Here is a 17,334-nt window from a genome sequence, read left to right on the forward strand (position 1 = left end):
AGACAGATGGAGTAGGGAGGGGAGGAGGGGTGGGTGGTGTGGATGTCCATAGTATGCTGGTGTCTCTCCTTCCTACTGTCCCTCCACACTACGATCATCATCTCTGGCATTATGCTATTCCACTGCAGAATACTGTGCCCCAGTATGGTTCCGTAGCCCCCATGTCCACTTGGTCGATTCCAAATTATATTCCTCCATGAGGATCATTTCTGGAACCATCCGTTCCACCCCGGTTCCATGGCTGCCAGTTCTTAGCAACATCGCCCCGCCAGATATTCGTCAGGATGCGGCATCATCTAAGTTCATTTCCCACGTCTACGCTCGACCAGACCTGCCAATATATGCGGATATCTTCGCCCACCCTGTCCAACGCTTGACGTCTCGTCACCCAATCTGGTCCCCTATGCCTACACTAAACTTCTCTGTTCCAGTCTCTTGGAAACAGAGTTGGCAGTCAGCTGAGGTAAAGAACAAACACCTTATCACAGACCCCTGCAAGCGTCAACCCGGCTTTGACCTAGCACGTTATGATTGGGCCCTCCTCAATCGCTATCAAACAGGCCATGGCCGGTGCGCCGCTATGTTCCATCACTGGGGAGCCAGAGACGACCCGAACTGCCCCTGTGGCTACAGACAGACTATGACCCACATAGTCAACGACTGCCACCTCTCCAGATTCAAAGGAGGTCTCGAAACTCTACATCAGGCTCAACCTGACGCTGTTGACTGGCTACGAAAGAAGGGCAAACGCTAGAAGAACTGTCCCTCCCACTCTCTCTTCTTAAAAATAAATACAAACAGAGAGTAAAACTTGAGCCAAGGAAGCCACTCAGCAGTATCATTTCAAGTATGAGGCCTAGGGTTCATTCCCTAGCATCACTTTTTTAAAAAAAATTTATTTCTTTATTGCAGGGATTAATGGTTTACAGTCAACAGTAAATATAATAGTTTGTACATGGATACCATTTCCCAGTTTTCCACATAACAATACAACCCCCACTAGGTCCTCCTCTGCCATCACCATCCAGGACCTGAACCCCCCCCCCCCCACTTCAGAGTCTTTTTCTTTGGTGCAATACACTAGACCCAGTCCAAGTTCTGCTTTGTGTTTTCCCTTCTGATCTTGTGTGTGTGTGTGTGTGTGTTTAATTTTATTCTTCTTTATTTTTCTCTAAATTTTTTTATATTTTTTAAAATATTTATTTATTTATTACCTTTTGTTGCCCTTGTTGTTTTATTGTTGTAATTATTGTTGTTGTTGTTGTTGGATAGGACAGAGAGAAATGGAGAGAGGAGGGGAAGACAGAGAGAGAGGGGGAGAGAAAGACAGACACCTGCAGACCCGCTTCACCGCCTGTGAAGCGACTCCCCTGCAGGTGGGGAGCCGGGGGCTCGAACTGGGATCCTTACTCCAGTCCTTGTGCTTTGCGCCACCTGAGCTTAACCCGCTGCACTAACACCTGACTCCCCTGATCTTGTTTTTAAACTTCTGTCAGAATGAGATTATCCCATATTCATCCTTTTGTTTCTGACTTATCTCACTTAACATGGGCTGAAAAAGGTGAATTCACCATTTTCAATAGCTGAGTAGTATTCCAATGTGTATATATACCACAACTTGTTCAGCCACTCATTCATTGTTGGACATCTGGGTTGCTTCCAGGTTTTGGCTTTTACAAATTATGCTGCTGGCGCCGGGTGGTGGCACACCTGGTTAAGTGTGCATGTTACAGTACACAGGGAACTAGGTTTGAGCACATGGACCTCAACTCCAGAAGGAAAGCATGACGAGTGGTGAAGCAGGGCTGCAGGTGTCTTTCTCCCTATCTCCTCCTTCCCTCTTGGTTTCTGGCTGTCTCTAGCCAATAAATAAAGATAATAAAAAAAATTTTTTTTAAAAAAACACATTATAAATTGTGCTGCTATGAACATATGTATACACAAATCTTTTTGAATGGGTGTGTTGGGTTCCTTAGGCTATATCCCCAGGAGAGGAATTGCTGTATCATAGGGTAGGTCCACTTCTAGCCTTCTGAGAGTTCTCCAGACTGCTCTCCACAAAAGTTGGACCAATTAACATTCCTACCAGCAGTGCAGAAGAGTTCCTTTGTTCCCACCTTCCCAACATTTATTGATACTACCTTTTCTGATGTATGACATTCTTACAGGTCTGAAGAGGTATCTCTGTTGTCTTTATTTGGATTATTAAATCAATAAAAAATAAATAAAATAAAAGCTGTGCTTGGTACTGGAACATAAATAGTCACACTGAATAGTGGAATAGAACTGAGAGCCTGGAAGCCCCCACTCCTATGGACATCTAATCTTTGACAAAGGTGCCCAGACTATTCAATGAGGAAAGCAGAGTCTCTTCAACAAATGGTGTTGGACGAAAATCGGTTGAAACATGCAGAAGAATGAAACTGAACCACTATATTTCACCAAACATAAAAGTAAATTCCAAGTGGATCAAGGACTTGGATGTTAGACCAGAAACTACCAGATACTTAGAGGAAAATACTGGCAGAACTCTTTTCCATCTAAATTTTAAATGCATATTTGATGATATAAATTCAATTATAAAGAAGACTAAAACAAAAATAAACCAATGTGACCACATCAAATTAAAAAGCTTCTGCACAGCAAAAGAAACCACCACCCAAACAAAGAGAACTCCCACAGAGTGGGTAAAGATCTTTACATAGCATCACATTTTTTATAAAAGCAGGAAAAGCAGTGAAATTTGAAGCAATCTATGCACCCCATGTTCAGTGCAGCATTATTTATAAGAAACAAGAGCTGGGAACAACTTAAGTGACCACTGACAGATGACTGGATAAGATCATGTATGTATGGGTGTGTTTGTGCATGTGCACAGACACAATGGAATGCTACTCAGTTATAAAAATGATTACATTTTGACATTAAGGGACTTAGAGGTCCCTTCAGTGTTATTTTTGTCCTATTGTACTAGTGAAATAAGTCAGAGGAAGAAAGACAAACACCCAATTTATTTCACCCATGTGTGTTATATAGAGAAAACAAATATGAACTAAATGAAATCAAAGTAAACTTTTTTGAGTATAAGACAAAATTAGGAGTTACCAGAAGGGAAAGGTGAAGGGGCAGATGGGTAATTCTGATAGAGGGGGGTCATTCTATGAGGGATGAAATTGGACTTTTCATGATGAGTATAATGTAATATACACAGGCATTGATTTAAAATATAATAAAGCAATGTCACTGTAATGAAAATATTTAAGTAGAAGGAAGAGTGATGAAAGCTTCCAGGCAAGAGAGAGACTCAGCAGGCAAAAGGCCCTGGGCCTTGATGTGACTGGACACTGTGTTTAAAGGGACAGATGAGAGACCAGGGCAGAAAGATAGGGGGCAATAAAATCTCAGAGACCAGATGCAAGAGAGTCTGTGACCATGGAGTTAATTTTTGGCTATAGGAAAAACAGTTTCTAGGACACCTCTGGGGGCAGAGTAGAAGAGTAAATGAAAAGAGTGCAACTAACATTAAGAAATCTTGTCTCAGAAGGAGAGAAGGTAGGATGATGGGTGGCAGAAGGCATGGAATTTGGAACAAAGGGACATATCCTAAGTGGAAAAGGAGTTGGTTGTGTGTAAATAATGCTGGAAAGGATCCACAAGGTGGAGTTAAGATATGGGAAAGAGGGCTATTGGGGGAAAGAATTGAACTGCTGGCATTTACCCTCATAGGAAGCACTTCCTGTGCATTTTTAACTTTTGATTCCCTCAGCCTGCCTGTAGTTTTACACAACCATGGGTACCTCCTTCACAGCACTTGCCACAGTCAGTAAATTATTTCAACTATTCTCTGGCTTATTTATTGACTCTCTTTCCTATTGATCTCTCAGAATTCCAATCCTATCACTGATCTTTTCAGCAAGGCATTTAACACTACTTTATATTAGACTGTTTATTGGTTATGGACTTCTTGTCTGTTTCTCCCCTCAAAAAGTGAGGAGATGAATCTAAATCTGGCTTGTTCTCCACTATATCCAGAACCTATCACAAAGTCAGCTCACAGTAGGCACACAATAACTATAGTAAAATGACTGAAAATGATCTAAGAGTTCTAAGAACTACAGGGAACTGCTCAAAGTGAAAGACAAGGAAAAGAACCTAGTACTAATCAAATTTGTAACCCCCTATACTCCTTTCTTAAAATTTTTTTTGTTATCTTTATTTATTGGATAGAGACAAATCAAGAGGGAAGGGGGAGATAGAGAGGAAGAGAGGGGGGAGAGATACTTGGCAACACTGCTTTACCACACACAAAGCTTTCCCCCACAGGTGAGGACCAGGGGCTCGAACTTGGGTCCCTGTGCATTGTAACATGTGCTCAATCAGGTGTGCCACCACCCAGCCACCTTTGCTTCTGCAAAGAGGCAAAGAAAGAGTGAAAGAAGCCACAGCACCACAGCTTCCATCAATGCAATGCGGGCTGGGCTCAAACCTGGGTCACACACATGGCAAAACATCATACTATCAAGACCAATTGCTTTTGTCTGTTTGTTAGTTTGCTTTTCTCAAAACCTTGGGTTCATTATCTGCCCCCCCCCCCCACCCCCCACACACTTTCTCTGCAGTTGAACTCAAATTCCTCCTCACAATTCCTGTCTTCAGGGATGGGCCCTGGGAGCAGGGACTGACACAGTACAGTGTGTGTTCACTGCTCTATTTCCAACTGTGTAGAAGAGGGAGTGTAGAAGCCTTCCCCAGGGTGCTAGTGGTGAGTGCTGAGTGGAATAACAGGAGGGGGCAGGGAGAGAGAAAGAAAGAGAGAGAGAGAGAGAGAGAGAGAGAGAGAGAATTGAGAGAGATTGGGCTGTAGAATAAAGAAGAGAGAGATAATTGAGAGAGATTGGGATGTAGAATAAAGAAGAGAGAGAGAATTGAGAGAGAGAGAATTGAAAGAGAAATTTGGATGTAGAATAAAGAAGAGAGAGAGGGAATTGAGAGAGATTGGGATATAGAATAAAGAAGAGAGAGAGAGAGGGAGAGAGAGAGATTGGGATGTAGAATAAAGAAGAGAGAGAGAGAGAGGGAGAGAGAGAGATTGGGATGTAGAATAAAGAAGAGCAAAATGCCCAGGATGGTTTCAGGCTCTGCTAAAGCCAGAATGGAAGGACTTACTTAGTCCTTAGTGTGGGAAGGGAGGTGTCTTCCATCGTAGACAGGCTGAGCAAGCAAGCAGTGCTCCTGGACAGGTAGGAGGGGGTGCCCTGGTGTCAGCTCTGCAAGGGTGGGCAGTCCAAGCTGGGAGTAGTCAGTACAACCCCTGAGGTGCCCACCCCCAGGGAGGGGAGCATGAGGGCACCTTTACATTCCCAGAGGATGTGCAGAAGAGGGGTCTTGAGGCATTGGGGAGAGGGAAGAGCATCTCTCCTGAACTATGTGGTTGTGAAGACAAAAGACAAAACAAATGAGATTTTCCTCTTTTTTTCCCCCTGTGTGTTCACTCAACAGAATATTTTACAGCCTCCCTGGATAAACAACCTGTCATCTACCACCCAGCCCTTTATCAATGGAAGCAGCTTGGGGAAAAGATAATGCTGCTGGTTTTGGATGCTCGCCGCTGCTGGTACTTAATTACTATACAAGCAAAACAAACCCAGAGACTTGTAGGCACAGAGGGGCTTGCCAGATGCCTAGGAAGGAAAGGCATCCCCACACTCCCAAGGGAGGGATGGGAGATGAGCATTGACATTACTGAGCTCCTAGTGTGCGCTAGACACTTGGCACCTGCGCTCTCATGTAACGCAGTGTAAGCGGCATCATTCCCATTTTGCAGATGGACAAACAGATTCAGACAGGTCTGACAAGAAATGCAAATTAAAGGACTCACACTGGAAGTTCCACCTCCTCCCAGAGAAGGTCTACAGATGTTTCCCTCCACCCTTCCCCACTCCTGCCATACTAATGATTTTGCAGCTCTATTTACTGTTCTTTTCATAAGCTGTCCATTTGTAAGAAATAAAACTGTTGGGCTCAGCAGCAGGGTAAAGGTAAAATGACATTAGAAGCATGGACTTGTGCTCCCAGCATTACTGGATGTTCAAAGCAAATTTTTTTTTTGCCTCCAGGGTTATTGCTGGGGCTTGGTGCCTGCACCATGAATCCACTGCTCCTGGAGGCCATTTTCCCCCTTTTGCCCTTGTTGTTGCAGCCTTGTTGTGGTTATTATTGTTGTTGATGTCGTTCGTTGTTGGATAGGACAGAGAGAAATGGAGAGAGGAGGGGAAGACAGAGAGGGAGAGAGAAAGATAGCACCTGCAGACCTGCTTCACTGCCTGTGAAGCAACTCCCCTGCAAGTGGGGAGCCGGGGGCTCGAACCAGGATCCTTACGCAGGTCCTTGTGCTTTGCGCCATGTGTGCTTAACCCGCTGCACTACCACCTGACCCCCGAAAGCAGATTTTTAAAGCACTGTTTGACATAGGCAATGATTCCAAGGGGACCCATTTACCACCTTCCTCCTGTCCTGCTCAGAGCATGTCTGTCCACAGTGGAATCAGAGAGGAAAGAGGGAGATGATGAGGGAAGCTGAAGAGGAATCAGGCTGCCTCTCAAAGAGATGGCACCTAATTCAGGGACCAGGACAACAGTTTCTGCACCCCCCCTCCTCTTTCTGACCTTACAGATGGAGAAGCAAGCAGTCCCCAGCCCACAGGTCCTGGAGAGGAGCAGTGACCAGCTCAGAACAAGAGTGAATCCTAATTCCCTTGCCTTCCAGCCCATAGCAACCTGCCCTAGATGATAAGGAGCTTCAGAAGAGGCCAAAAATCCATTTATAATGAAAATCTATATCTATGTTGCTTAATTGTGCACTAAAAAAAATTAAATCTATATCTTCCAATGCAAATGAGAAAATCCCATATCTTTATGTAGACTGAATATTCAAAAAGCAACCAGAATATTCCCAGAGCTGCCTTTTATCATTAATTGGCATGACTGTATACCACATTCTAGCTACACTAGTTTTTCTTTTCAGCCCCTTTAAAGTTCCCAGCCTTGTTCCTACCTCAGATTATTTTCACTTGCTATTTCCTCTTCATAACACATCTTTAGACATGCATGGTGAGATGTCTCATCACTGAGATCTCAACACAAGTGACATCCCCTCCAAGAAGTTTTCTCTAACTACTTCAGGTAACTCTACTGGGTCTCCATAAAAGTAGATCTCAAACTTGATCATGTACCAAATATCTGGAGGACTAAACTATAGATCTGCTAGGCTCTACCCCCAGAGTTTATACTTCAAGAAGTCTGGACTGGCTGCTAAGAATGTACATTTCTCCCACGTTTCCAGATTGTGCTAATGCTATCAATTGAGGAGTAACACTTCAGGGGTTTCTACTCTAGCATAACTCTGTTTTATTGTCTTCATAGTCTATTACATGGTCTGAATGTATCTTGCTCTGTTTTTAAGAGACCTATTTAAAAGATTATTCTATATTAAATTTAAATTATTATTTTTCCATGAAGGTCATTACTGATCAGTAATAAGCTTGTCAAATAATCTGTGTTATCCCTTTTTTTATTTGAGCCCAACAAGGTTACTCGTGTTTTAGAACTTTTCTGGAATTATTCATAAAAATGCATCTAGTGGGGGATGGGTGGTAAACACAATGGGTTAAGTGCACATGGTGCAAAGCACAAGGACCAACTGAAGGATCCCCGTTCGAGCCCCCGGCTCCCCACCTGCAGGGGGTTGCTACACAGGCGATGAAGCAGGTCTGCAGGTGTCTTTCTCTCCTCTCTGTCTTCCCCTCCCCTCTCCATTTTTCTCTGTTCTATCCAACAATAACAACAGCTATGACAACAATAACAACTGTAACAAGCACAACAACAAGGGAAACAAAAGGGAAAAAAAATAGTCTCCAGGAGCAGTGGATTTGTGGTGCAGGCACTAAACCCCAGCTATAACCCTGGAGGCAAAAAAAAAAAAATGCATCTAGTAAAGATAAAGGATAAAGATAATAAAATCTTTATTTACTTATTATTTATTTGTGAATGAGAGGAGAGAGATATCAGAGCTCTTCAGCTCTGGCATAAGGTGGTGCTGGGATCAATTATATCATTTTTCAGTCTCGCCAGAATCTTTAGTCTACCAACCTCTCCTCCTCTTCCCATCCATGAGCTTCTGCTTCCTTCCTTTCCCTCCTTTTATCACTTGGCTCTTATGACCATTGCTATCTTGCCTCACCACCGTATCTGTCTAATCAGTTGGCAATGGTGTATTCCAGAATGAATTAACCTCTTCTTCCTCCATGTTGTCCTTATGGAGACATAACTGGACAAAGCTTCACACCAATGACAAGTAAACCTTCTGACACCAACATCAACTTTACCGTGGAGGCAGTGAGCCAATGGAGGGTTTTAAGCTTCGAAGTAACCAAATCATATTCTTTAAAGATTTTATTTATGGGAGTTGGCGTTAGCGCAGCGGGTTAAGCGCAGGTGGCGGAAAGCACAAGGACTGGTATAAGGATCCCAGTTCGAGCCCCCGGCTCCCCACCTGCAGAGGAGTTGCTTCATAGGTGGTGAAGCAGGTCTGCAGGTGTCTCTCTTTCTCTCCCCCTCTCTGTCTTCCCCTCTTCTCTCCATTTCTTTCTGTCCTATCCAACAACGACGACAATGATAACTACAGCAATAAAACAACAAAGGCAACAAAAGGGAATGAATAAATAAATATTTTTTAAAAACTTAAAAATATTTTATCTATTTATTCATGAGAAAGATAGGAGTAAAGAAAAAAAAAAGAGCCAGACATCACTCTGGTACATTTGCTGCCAGGGATTGAATTTGGAACCTCATGCTTGAGAATCCAATGCTTTATACACCGCACCATCTCCTGGACCACACCAAGTCCTATTTGTACAGAGCTCACTTCTGCAGCAAGGAAGAGAAAGAACTAGAGGAAAGGTTATCAAGATCTTGACCTCAGTACCATACCTTACTCTCAACATTTCATGATTAGTTCACAATAGCACCTACCCCTTCTGTAATATTCGCACAACCCTTCATATCATTTGTGCATAAGAAGGTTAGACTTGGATCACAAAGGTGATCCTAGTTCAAATCATTGTTTTCACTGACAGACTATTTAACTTCACTGAGCTTCAATTTCCTGGTGCACTAAGGGAAAAAACACTAAATGAGAGAGTCCGGCGGTAGCGCAGTGGGTTAAATGCACATGGTGCAAAGCGCAAGGACTGGCGCAAGGATCCCGGTTCGAGCCCCCGGCTCCCCACCTACAGGGGAGTTGCTTCACAGGTGGTGAAATAGGTCTGCAGCTGTCTGTCTTTCTCTCCCCCTCTCTGTCTTCCCCATTTCTCTCCATTTCTCTCTGTCCTATCCAACAACGACGACATCAACAATAATAATAACTACAACAACAATAAAAACAACAAGGGCAACAAAAAGGAAAATAAATAAATAAATAAATATTTTTTAAAAATACTAAATGAATAATACCTTAATCAATGCATTACATCAGACACAAAAATTCATTGAAAACTGTGCAGCAGCCTACAAATATTGCCTGGTATCATTATCTCCAGTTTATAACGCCTTTGAGAGTGAAACTCACACCTTATTTGTGTTTTCACCCCTTCTTCTCAACGCATCACATATTAAAAACACTCTATAAATGCCTGAAGAAGCTATTGGAGATCACACCAATGAACATTTTAAAAAGTACAAAATTATTAAGAATATCTTCTTAAAATACACTCCTTATCCCTCTCATCATGTTGTCCTTTTGTTTTCGTCTTGTTTTTACAACCTTGGCTTTTTGCACCTGTGTAATTCCACTTCAGATGCTATTTTGCTGTTGTTGCTGTTGTTTTCCCGCCAGGGTTGTTGCTGGGGCTCAGTGCTGGCATAAAAAATCCACCACTCCTGGTGGTCATTTGTTTCCCTTTTTTCATAGAGACAAAAACTGGAAAGATAGAAGGACAAAGAGAGACACCTGCAGCACTGCACCGCCATTCGTGAAGTTTCCCACAAATATGAGGGATTTGAACCTGGGTCCTCACACACGGTAAACTATGTCCTCTACCAGGTGCACCACGACCTGGTTCTAGGCACTGTTGTTTTTTCATCTTTTCAAGATCAGAAGGAGAGACAGAAAGGGACTGAGCACCACTCCACTGCTCACAAAACTTACCCTGTGACCAGGAACCTTTGTTTTTAAACCATCACTGAATGGGAGGAGATTCAGGTGAACATCTGAGGTAGTCAGGTGCTGTGTCGTTTATCTAATAGAGAAGAGGAAAAAGGAAGAACAACTATGGGATGATTTCACTCATAAGTGGAATATAGAGAATTGAAACAAATGAACTTAAAAAAAAGTATATATATATATATATATTCAACCCATAAATAGGATCTTGGAAAAACTATGGTGATTACTGTTGGGGCAGGGAACACACACATAACTGGTGGTGGAAGTTGTGTGGAATTATACTATTATCTCACAATACTGTAAATCACTAACAAAACATTTAAAAAGTGACTCTCAGAGAACTGTATGCCCAAGGCAACTCTTATCTTCAGCTTTTCTTGAAAGAACAGAATCATCCCCACACCACTGGGATTCATGACACTGAGAATTCCTGGAAGATTAAAAAAAAAATGCAACTCTCACCCACAACTGGGTCTGATTCTTTCTGCCTGAAATTCTCTTTAGCTACCTGGGTGGATAATCACAAAATCCATTTAACTGTGTTTGATTTAATATATCTGGAAAGAGATATGTCTAACACCCCAGTTCCACATTTCTCTTACAGAGGTTTAGAGCCATGGTTTCCTTAATGAGCTCAGAGTTGGAAACCAGCCTTTCTCGCAACAGTCTTTCTCAAAGGAAGCCTAGAAGTTCCCCAGGCATTCTACACAATGGTCCCACTTAGGTCACTTGTTACTCCAAACAGGCTAATTGATGTTACAAACAATCCCAAAATCTCAGTGGCTTAATACTTTAATGCTTCTCTCACACTAAAAGTAACATGGACCAGTTAGAAAAGTAGAAATTTCTACTATGTACAATCATTCAGAACAAAGCTCTTGCCATCTCATGCCTCAATTCTGAGTTGCTTGGAGTTCTCTCCATTCACCCAGTGTGTGGTTAAGATTTTTTTATTTTAATTTATTTATAAAAAGGAAACACTGACAAAAACATAGGATAAGAGGGGCACAACTCCACACAATTCCCACCACCAGAACTCCATATCACATCCCCTCCCCCAATAGCTTTCCTACTCTTTATCCCTCTGGGAGTATGGACCCAGGGTCATTATGTGTTGCAGAAAGTGGAAGGTCTGGCTTCTGTAATTGCTTCCCCACTGAACACGGGCATTGACAGTTTGATCCATACTCCCAGCCTGCCTCTCTCTTTCCCTAGTGGGGCAGGGTTCTGGGGAATCAGAGCTCCAGGACACATTGGTGGGGTTGTCTGTGCACGGAAGTCTGATTGGCATAATAGTGCATATGAAGAGTGGGGGGGCTCAGTTCTGGCTGGAATAGTGCATATGAAGAGTTGGGGGGTGGTCTCCATTTTGTAGATAGCTAGTAGGCCTATTTTAGTTCTAGTCCAAAGAGCCTATGGCTATACTAGTTTTTTTTCCCTGAACCTGAAATCTGATATGCAGGTAGATCCAAGTTATTATCTGGGGAGATGATGTCATGGCTGGAAAAAGAACCAGAAAGCTGGATCAGGGAAGAGAGTAGCTCCCAAATATGGGAAAGTTGTATAAATATTGTTGACTGTAAACACCATCAATTTGATTTATTTATTTTTATTTTCACTTTTGTTGCCCTTTTTTAATCATTGTTGTAGTTTTATTGTTGTTGTTACTGATGTCATCATTATTGGATAAGACAGAGAGAAATGGAGAGAGGAGAGGAAGACAGAGAGGGGGAGAGAAAGATAGACACCTGCAGACCTGCTTCACCACCTATGAAGCGACTCCCCTGCAGGTGGGGAGCCAGAGGCTTGAACCAGGATCCTTATGCCAGTCCTTGTGCTTCACACCATGTGTGGTTAACCTGCTGCACTACTACCCGACCCCCAATTTGATTTTTTTTATTAGTCACACTGAGAGCTGATCTGCTTTCATTTTTTATTATCTTTATTTATTTATTGGATAGAGACATCCAGAAATTGAGAGGCGGGAGACAGAGAGACAGAGGGACACCTGCAGCACTGCTTCACCACTTGTGAAACTTTCCCCCTGCAGGTGAGGGTTGGAGGTTTAAACCCAGGTCCTTGCCCATTGCAACATGTGTACTCAACCAAGAGAACCACTACCCGGCCCCTGATGATCTGCTCACATTCCAGGGGTGAGAATCAAAGTCCCATGATCTCCCCTAACTCAGGGAAACTGGGAAATGTTATTATTCATAATAGCCAAAAAGTATAAATAGCCAAAATGCCCATCTACAGATTATTGACTAACAAATATATGTGATATATATTCTATGGAATACTATTCTGCAATAAAAATGGCAATAGTATGACTTTTAGGGTAACATGGCTGGAACTGGAGGTGATTATGCTTAGCAAAGTAAATAAAGAGATGAAAGACAACTACCAGAGGGTTTCACTCATACGTGGAATCTAGAGAATTGATACACATCAACTGGCAAAACAAATAAAAAAACTGGAAGAAAGTAAACTGTTTCTAAAACTTTGTGAGAACAATGGTGGTTCTCTTTGGGAGGTGGGAGAGTGGGGACACAGAATTTGGTGGTGGGTGTGGTGTGGTGCTGTACACTCTAATCTTACAATTGTGTAATCCACTATTAATCACACATAAAAGTAAAGAGGTAATAAATGTTAAATGTCCCTGAGAACAACCCTCAAATGACCAGCCAGAACCTGGATAAGTGCTCTGTAGTAAATCAAAAAGAAAGGACTTGGCTGTGGCACAGCTGGGCACAGGTTTAAACAATCAAAGCTTTATTAGGGCGGTACAATAGTACCGGAAATATATTTTAAGTACGGCAAAATAAGCAATTATCAGCAGAAGTATAGGTTACTAATTATGTCTGTTGAGGAGAGTCTTAAGAGTTAGCTACGCATATGTGAGCAGAAGGAGCCAGGAAATAAGGGGTAAGACTAGGTCAGATCGAAAAAAGAAAGAAAAAAAAATAGACCAGATCCATGAGAAAGGTTTAAATTCACATATGTGGGCCCCAGGAGGAGCGGCCATGGTAGGAGCAATCATCTAAGCAAGTCTGGAACCTCGAGAGTGCAGTCGAACAACCAAGAGCAAGCAAGATTCAGCAACAGAATGAGCCCCTTTCGCCAGGTGTGAGTTTAAATTACGTCCTGACATCAGCTTCACATCAGCCAATTCGTCAGCTATATGCTAGTTAAATCACAACAGCCTGAGGTACATAGGCAGCACATCACATTGTGTGTTCTATGCTGCCTGCCAGAGGTTACCCAACTTGCTCTAAAAGCATCTTGCTGATCCCTCTCTCTCATCAGCACCTCCCCCCACCCCAACTCACACAGGCTGCTTCCTCCCAAGAAAACCATTTCACATTATTGTCTGCTCCTAGGGAAAAAAATCTGACAGGTAAACAAAAGGAGTGCACAACCCTACACCCAAGCCCTCTTATCTCACATGGAAATTTATTGACAATTAACCTGAAATAGATGAGGGAATAAGCCTAAACAATTTGCTAGTTTTCATTTACTGTCGACTGTAAAACATTAATCCCCGTATAAGAAAAATATTTAGGGGGTAGATAGTAGAATGTCCCAGGTTCAGCCTCCCACCCCACCATAAACCAGAGCTAAGCAGTGCTATGGTCAAAAAAAAAAAAAAAAAATCAAGAAAAAATAAATTGAAAAAAATTGCTAGCTTTCCTTGAAAAAGAATCATTATAATAATCATGTTTAAAATAATTAAATACAATAATAATATGATATTTAACGTAAAGTAATGATGAAAATACTGCCAGGACAAATGCAGTAAGTAGCATGTGTTTCAGCAGTTAGGACTGCTGAGTTTTGTTTCTTTATGGTCCTTCTCCACATTCACTCAGTCCCCTCCACAGATACAGTGGCATCCCTTTCAACTAACCCCTTCACTGGTTCTTTTAAAAGAAGGCAGGCAATGTTTTGTTTGTTTTTGTTTGTTTGTTTGTTTCAGGGTCATATATCCCAGTTCTCTAGATTCCATATATGAGTGAAACCATCTAGTAGTTGTCTTTCATCTCTTTACTTATTTTGCTAAGCATAATCACCTCCAGTTCCATTCATTTTATCCCAAAGGACACACTATTATCTCTAGGACTTTGGAAAAATTTGGTGGTTAACTTTGGGATAGGGAGGGTACAGAATTTTGGTGGTGTGTGTGGTGTGGAACTATACCCTGTAGCACTATATATAATCCTGTAATCTCACACACACACACACACACACACACACACACACACACACACACACACACACACACACAGCCCATTTGCAAAACAGTTACAATTCTACTCTGGGAATTCCCACGAGAAATTTAAAAATAAATAAAAGAAGGCTCCTTGGGCATCTATAGGCCAGGCATTCCGTGCACACTGTTGCATCAATTCCTCCCAATTGGCCTATGAGAGACTCTCCTGCAGTGCAGCAGTGACTCAGGGGAGTCCAGTGATCTGAAATTACATGTCCCAACTCAATATAACTCACACAAATGCTTAAATACTGTAGGAAGTCAGGCAACCTGCAGGATGCTGCTAGACTCTGGTCTGGAAAATGTCCGGGGAAGATGAAGGGCAGGGAAGCCGTCAACATAGTAAGACAAGAATTTGGAAGAAAAAAATAAAAGTTTGTTTTCTTTTTTAAGATCATGAGCAGAGACACATGGAACTCAGAAATGTCTAGGTGCTCACTTGAGAGGAGCTCATCCTTTTTTTTTTTTTTTTTTAATGAATCTGACTCATATACTAACAGTTTGGACAGAGAAAACAAAATCTCTGCTTGTGGTCACATTATATAGTTGTAGGTAAATGAGGCAACAAACTAAAAAGACTCCACATTCTTGGGCAATGTAAGGACTAAATGGCAGCAAGCATAAAGGATCAGTAAAAGGATAACACTTAGGACTGGGTCAATAAATTTCTTACTCACTCCTCAGCCCTTTCCCCAGTTTGTGCAAATTATAGGGTCCTTGGCTTGATTTTTCATTGCTATTATCTGCCTTCCAGAATCCCTTGCTGCCTGCTTCTATCAAGAAGCTAAACCAATATTTACAACCCATCAACACTTAAACATGAGGCCAATTTGCCCAATACATTGTCTATTTATTTTCCAGGCTACAATCTTTATGATGCATATTCCTGCGGCAGTTAATTTGCTCTTGAATGCATCTCTTTGTGTATTGGTTACCCATTTCATTAGCTGTGATATTGAGACAGGCTGGGACATGTGGGGGATTTTTCACTGAGTGAAATAAGGTTTTTAATAAGCCCCATCATCACTGGCTTTATGATGCTATTTGATGAGCGACAAATGTATTCATTTGGCAGCTGCATTCCTTAATCAGGTATTCACTGGGTAACAGCACACATAAATATGGAGAAACACAGAATTTAGGGAGCTGAGTGCAGTCATTTTCTACAGGGATTAGGACATTGTCTATGTTCACCATTGGTTTTCCGGCGATAGTATCTCTTTACTGCATATGGGATTCTGAATATAAGCTTTTAATGCTCAGAAATGACTCGTTGCCATCTATCAAGAGCACCCTGGCCCCACTGTGGAGCTGGACTCACCTGAGGATGCTGGTACCTTCTTGCACATCACACAGGTCTCTAGTATGCAGGCTTCTTTGACCATTGGTATAAGACCTTTCCTCTGGCTCCCATATTGGCTGCTCACAAAATGCCCCCAGATAAGAAAAATAATAAAAGTGCACTGGTTCCTTTTTTTCAATAATGCAACTGAAGTATAACTGATATACTAAGAGTATTTATATCCAAAGTGTACAATTTGATGTCTTAATATACATATGCCATGCAAAATGACTACCACAAAAAAAGCAATTAGCATGCCCCTCATCTCATATAGTTTACTTACCATTTTCTTCTTAGTATGCTTGCAGGATGATAATACTTAATATCAACCCTCCTAACAGAGTTCAAATATACATTACAGGATTGTTAACATGTTGTTGAACATTTGGTCTCCAGAACTTATTCATCTTGCGAAACTGACACTTTGTACCATATGACCAATATCACTCCATTTTTTCTTACTCCTTAATTTTGGCAATCCCTGTTCTACTCATTGCTTCTGTAAGTCTGAATATTTCAGAGACCACATATAAATGAGATCATACAGTATTTGTCTTTCCCTCTCCCTGGTTTGTTTCACTTACTGTCATGTTCTTCAGGTTCATTATTGTGGTAGCAAATGGCAAGATTTCCTCCTCATGAAGCTGAATAATACTCTGGTGTGTGTGTGTGTGTGTGTGTGTGTGTGTGTGTGTGTGTGTGTGTGTTTGTGTGTGTGTCACAGATATCTTCTTCAATAAATATTTGTTTCAATAGCTTGGCAATCATGGATAATGATGCAATAAGCCATGATCTCTTTGAGAATTTGAGTTCAGTTCCTTGAACATATGCTCAGATATGGGATTTCTGAGTCATATGGCAGTTCTAGTTCTTTTTTTTTTCAAATTCTAAGCCATTTCCATACTATTTTCTATAGTTGCTGCACCAATTTAATTTTCACCAGCAGTGTACAAAAGTTCTCTTTTCTCTACATCCTCACCAACATGTGCTTTTTCTCATCTTTTTTCTCCCCCTCCAGGATTATCGCTGGGACTTGGTGCTGGCACTATGAATCCATTGCTCCTAGAGGCCATCCCCCCCCCTTTTTTTTCTTTCTATTTTACTTTTTCTTGACAGGACAAAGAGAAACTAAGAGGAAAGGGGAGATAGAAAGGGAAAGAGAGGGAGTCGGGCTGTAGTGCAGTGGGCTAAGCGCAGGTGGCGCAAAGCACAAGGACCGGCATAAGGATCCCGGTTCGAACCCCGGCTCCCCACCTGCAGGGGCGTCGCTTCACAGGCGGTGAAGCAGGTCTGCAGGTGTCTTATCTTTCTCTCCTCCTCTGTCTTCCCCTCCCTCTCTCCATTTCTCTCTGTCCTATCCAACAACGACAACAACAATAATAACTACAACAATAAAACAACAGGGGCAACAAAAGGGAATAAATAAATAAAATAAATATTAAAAAAAATTATAAAAAAAAAGACAGACACCTGCAGACCTGCTTGAAGCATCCTCTCTGCA

This window comes from Erinaceus europaeus, chromosome 1 (genome assembly GCF_950295315.1).
Source record: "Erinaceus europaeus chromosome 1, mEriEur2.1, whole genome shotgun sequence".
Classification (NCBI taxonomy): domain Eukaryota; kingdom Metazoa; phylum Chordata; class Mammalia; order Eulipotyphla; family Erinaceidae; genus Erinaceus; species Erinaceus europaeus.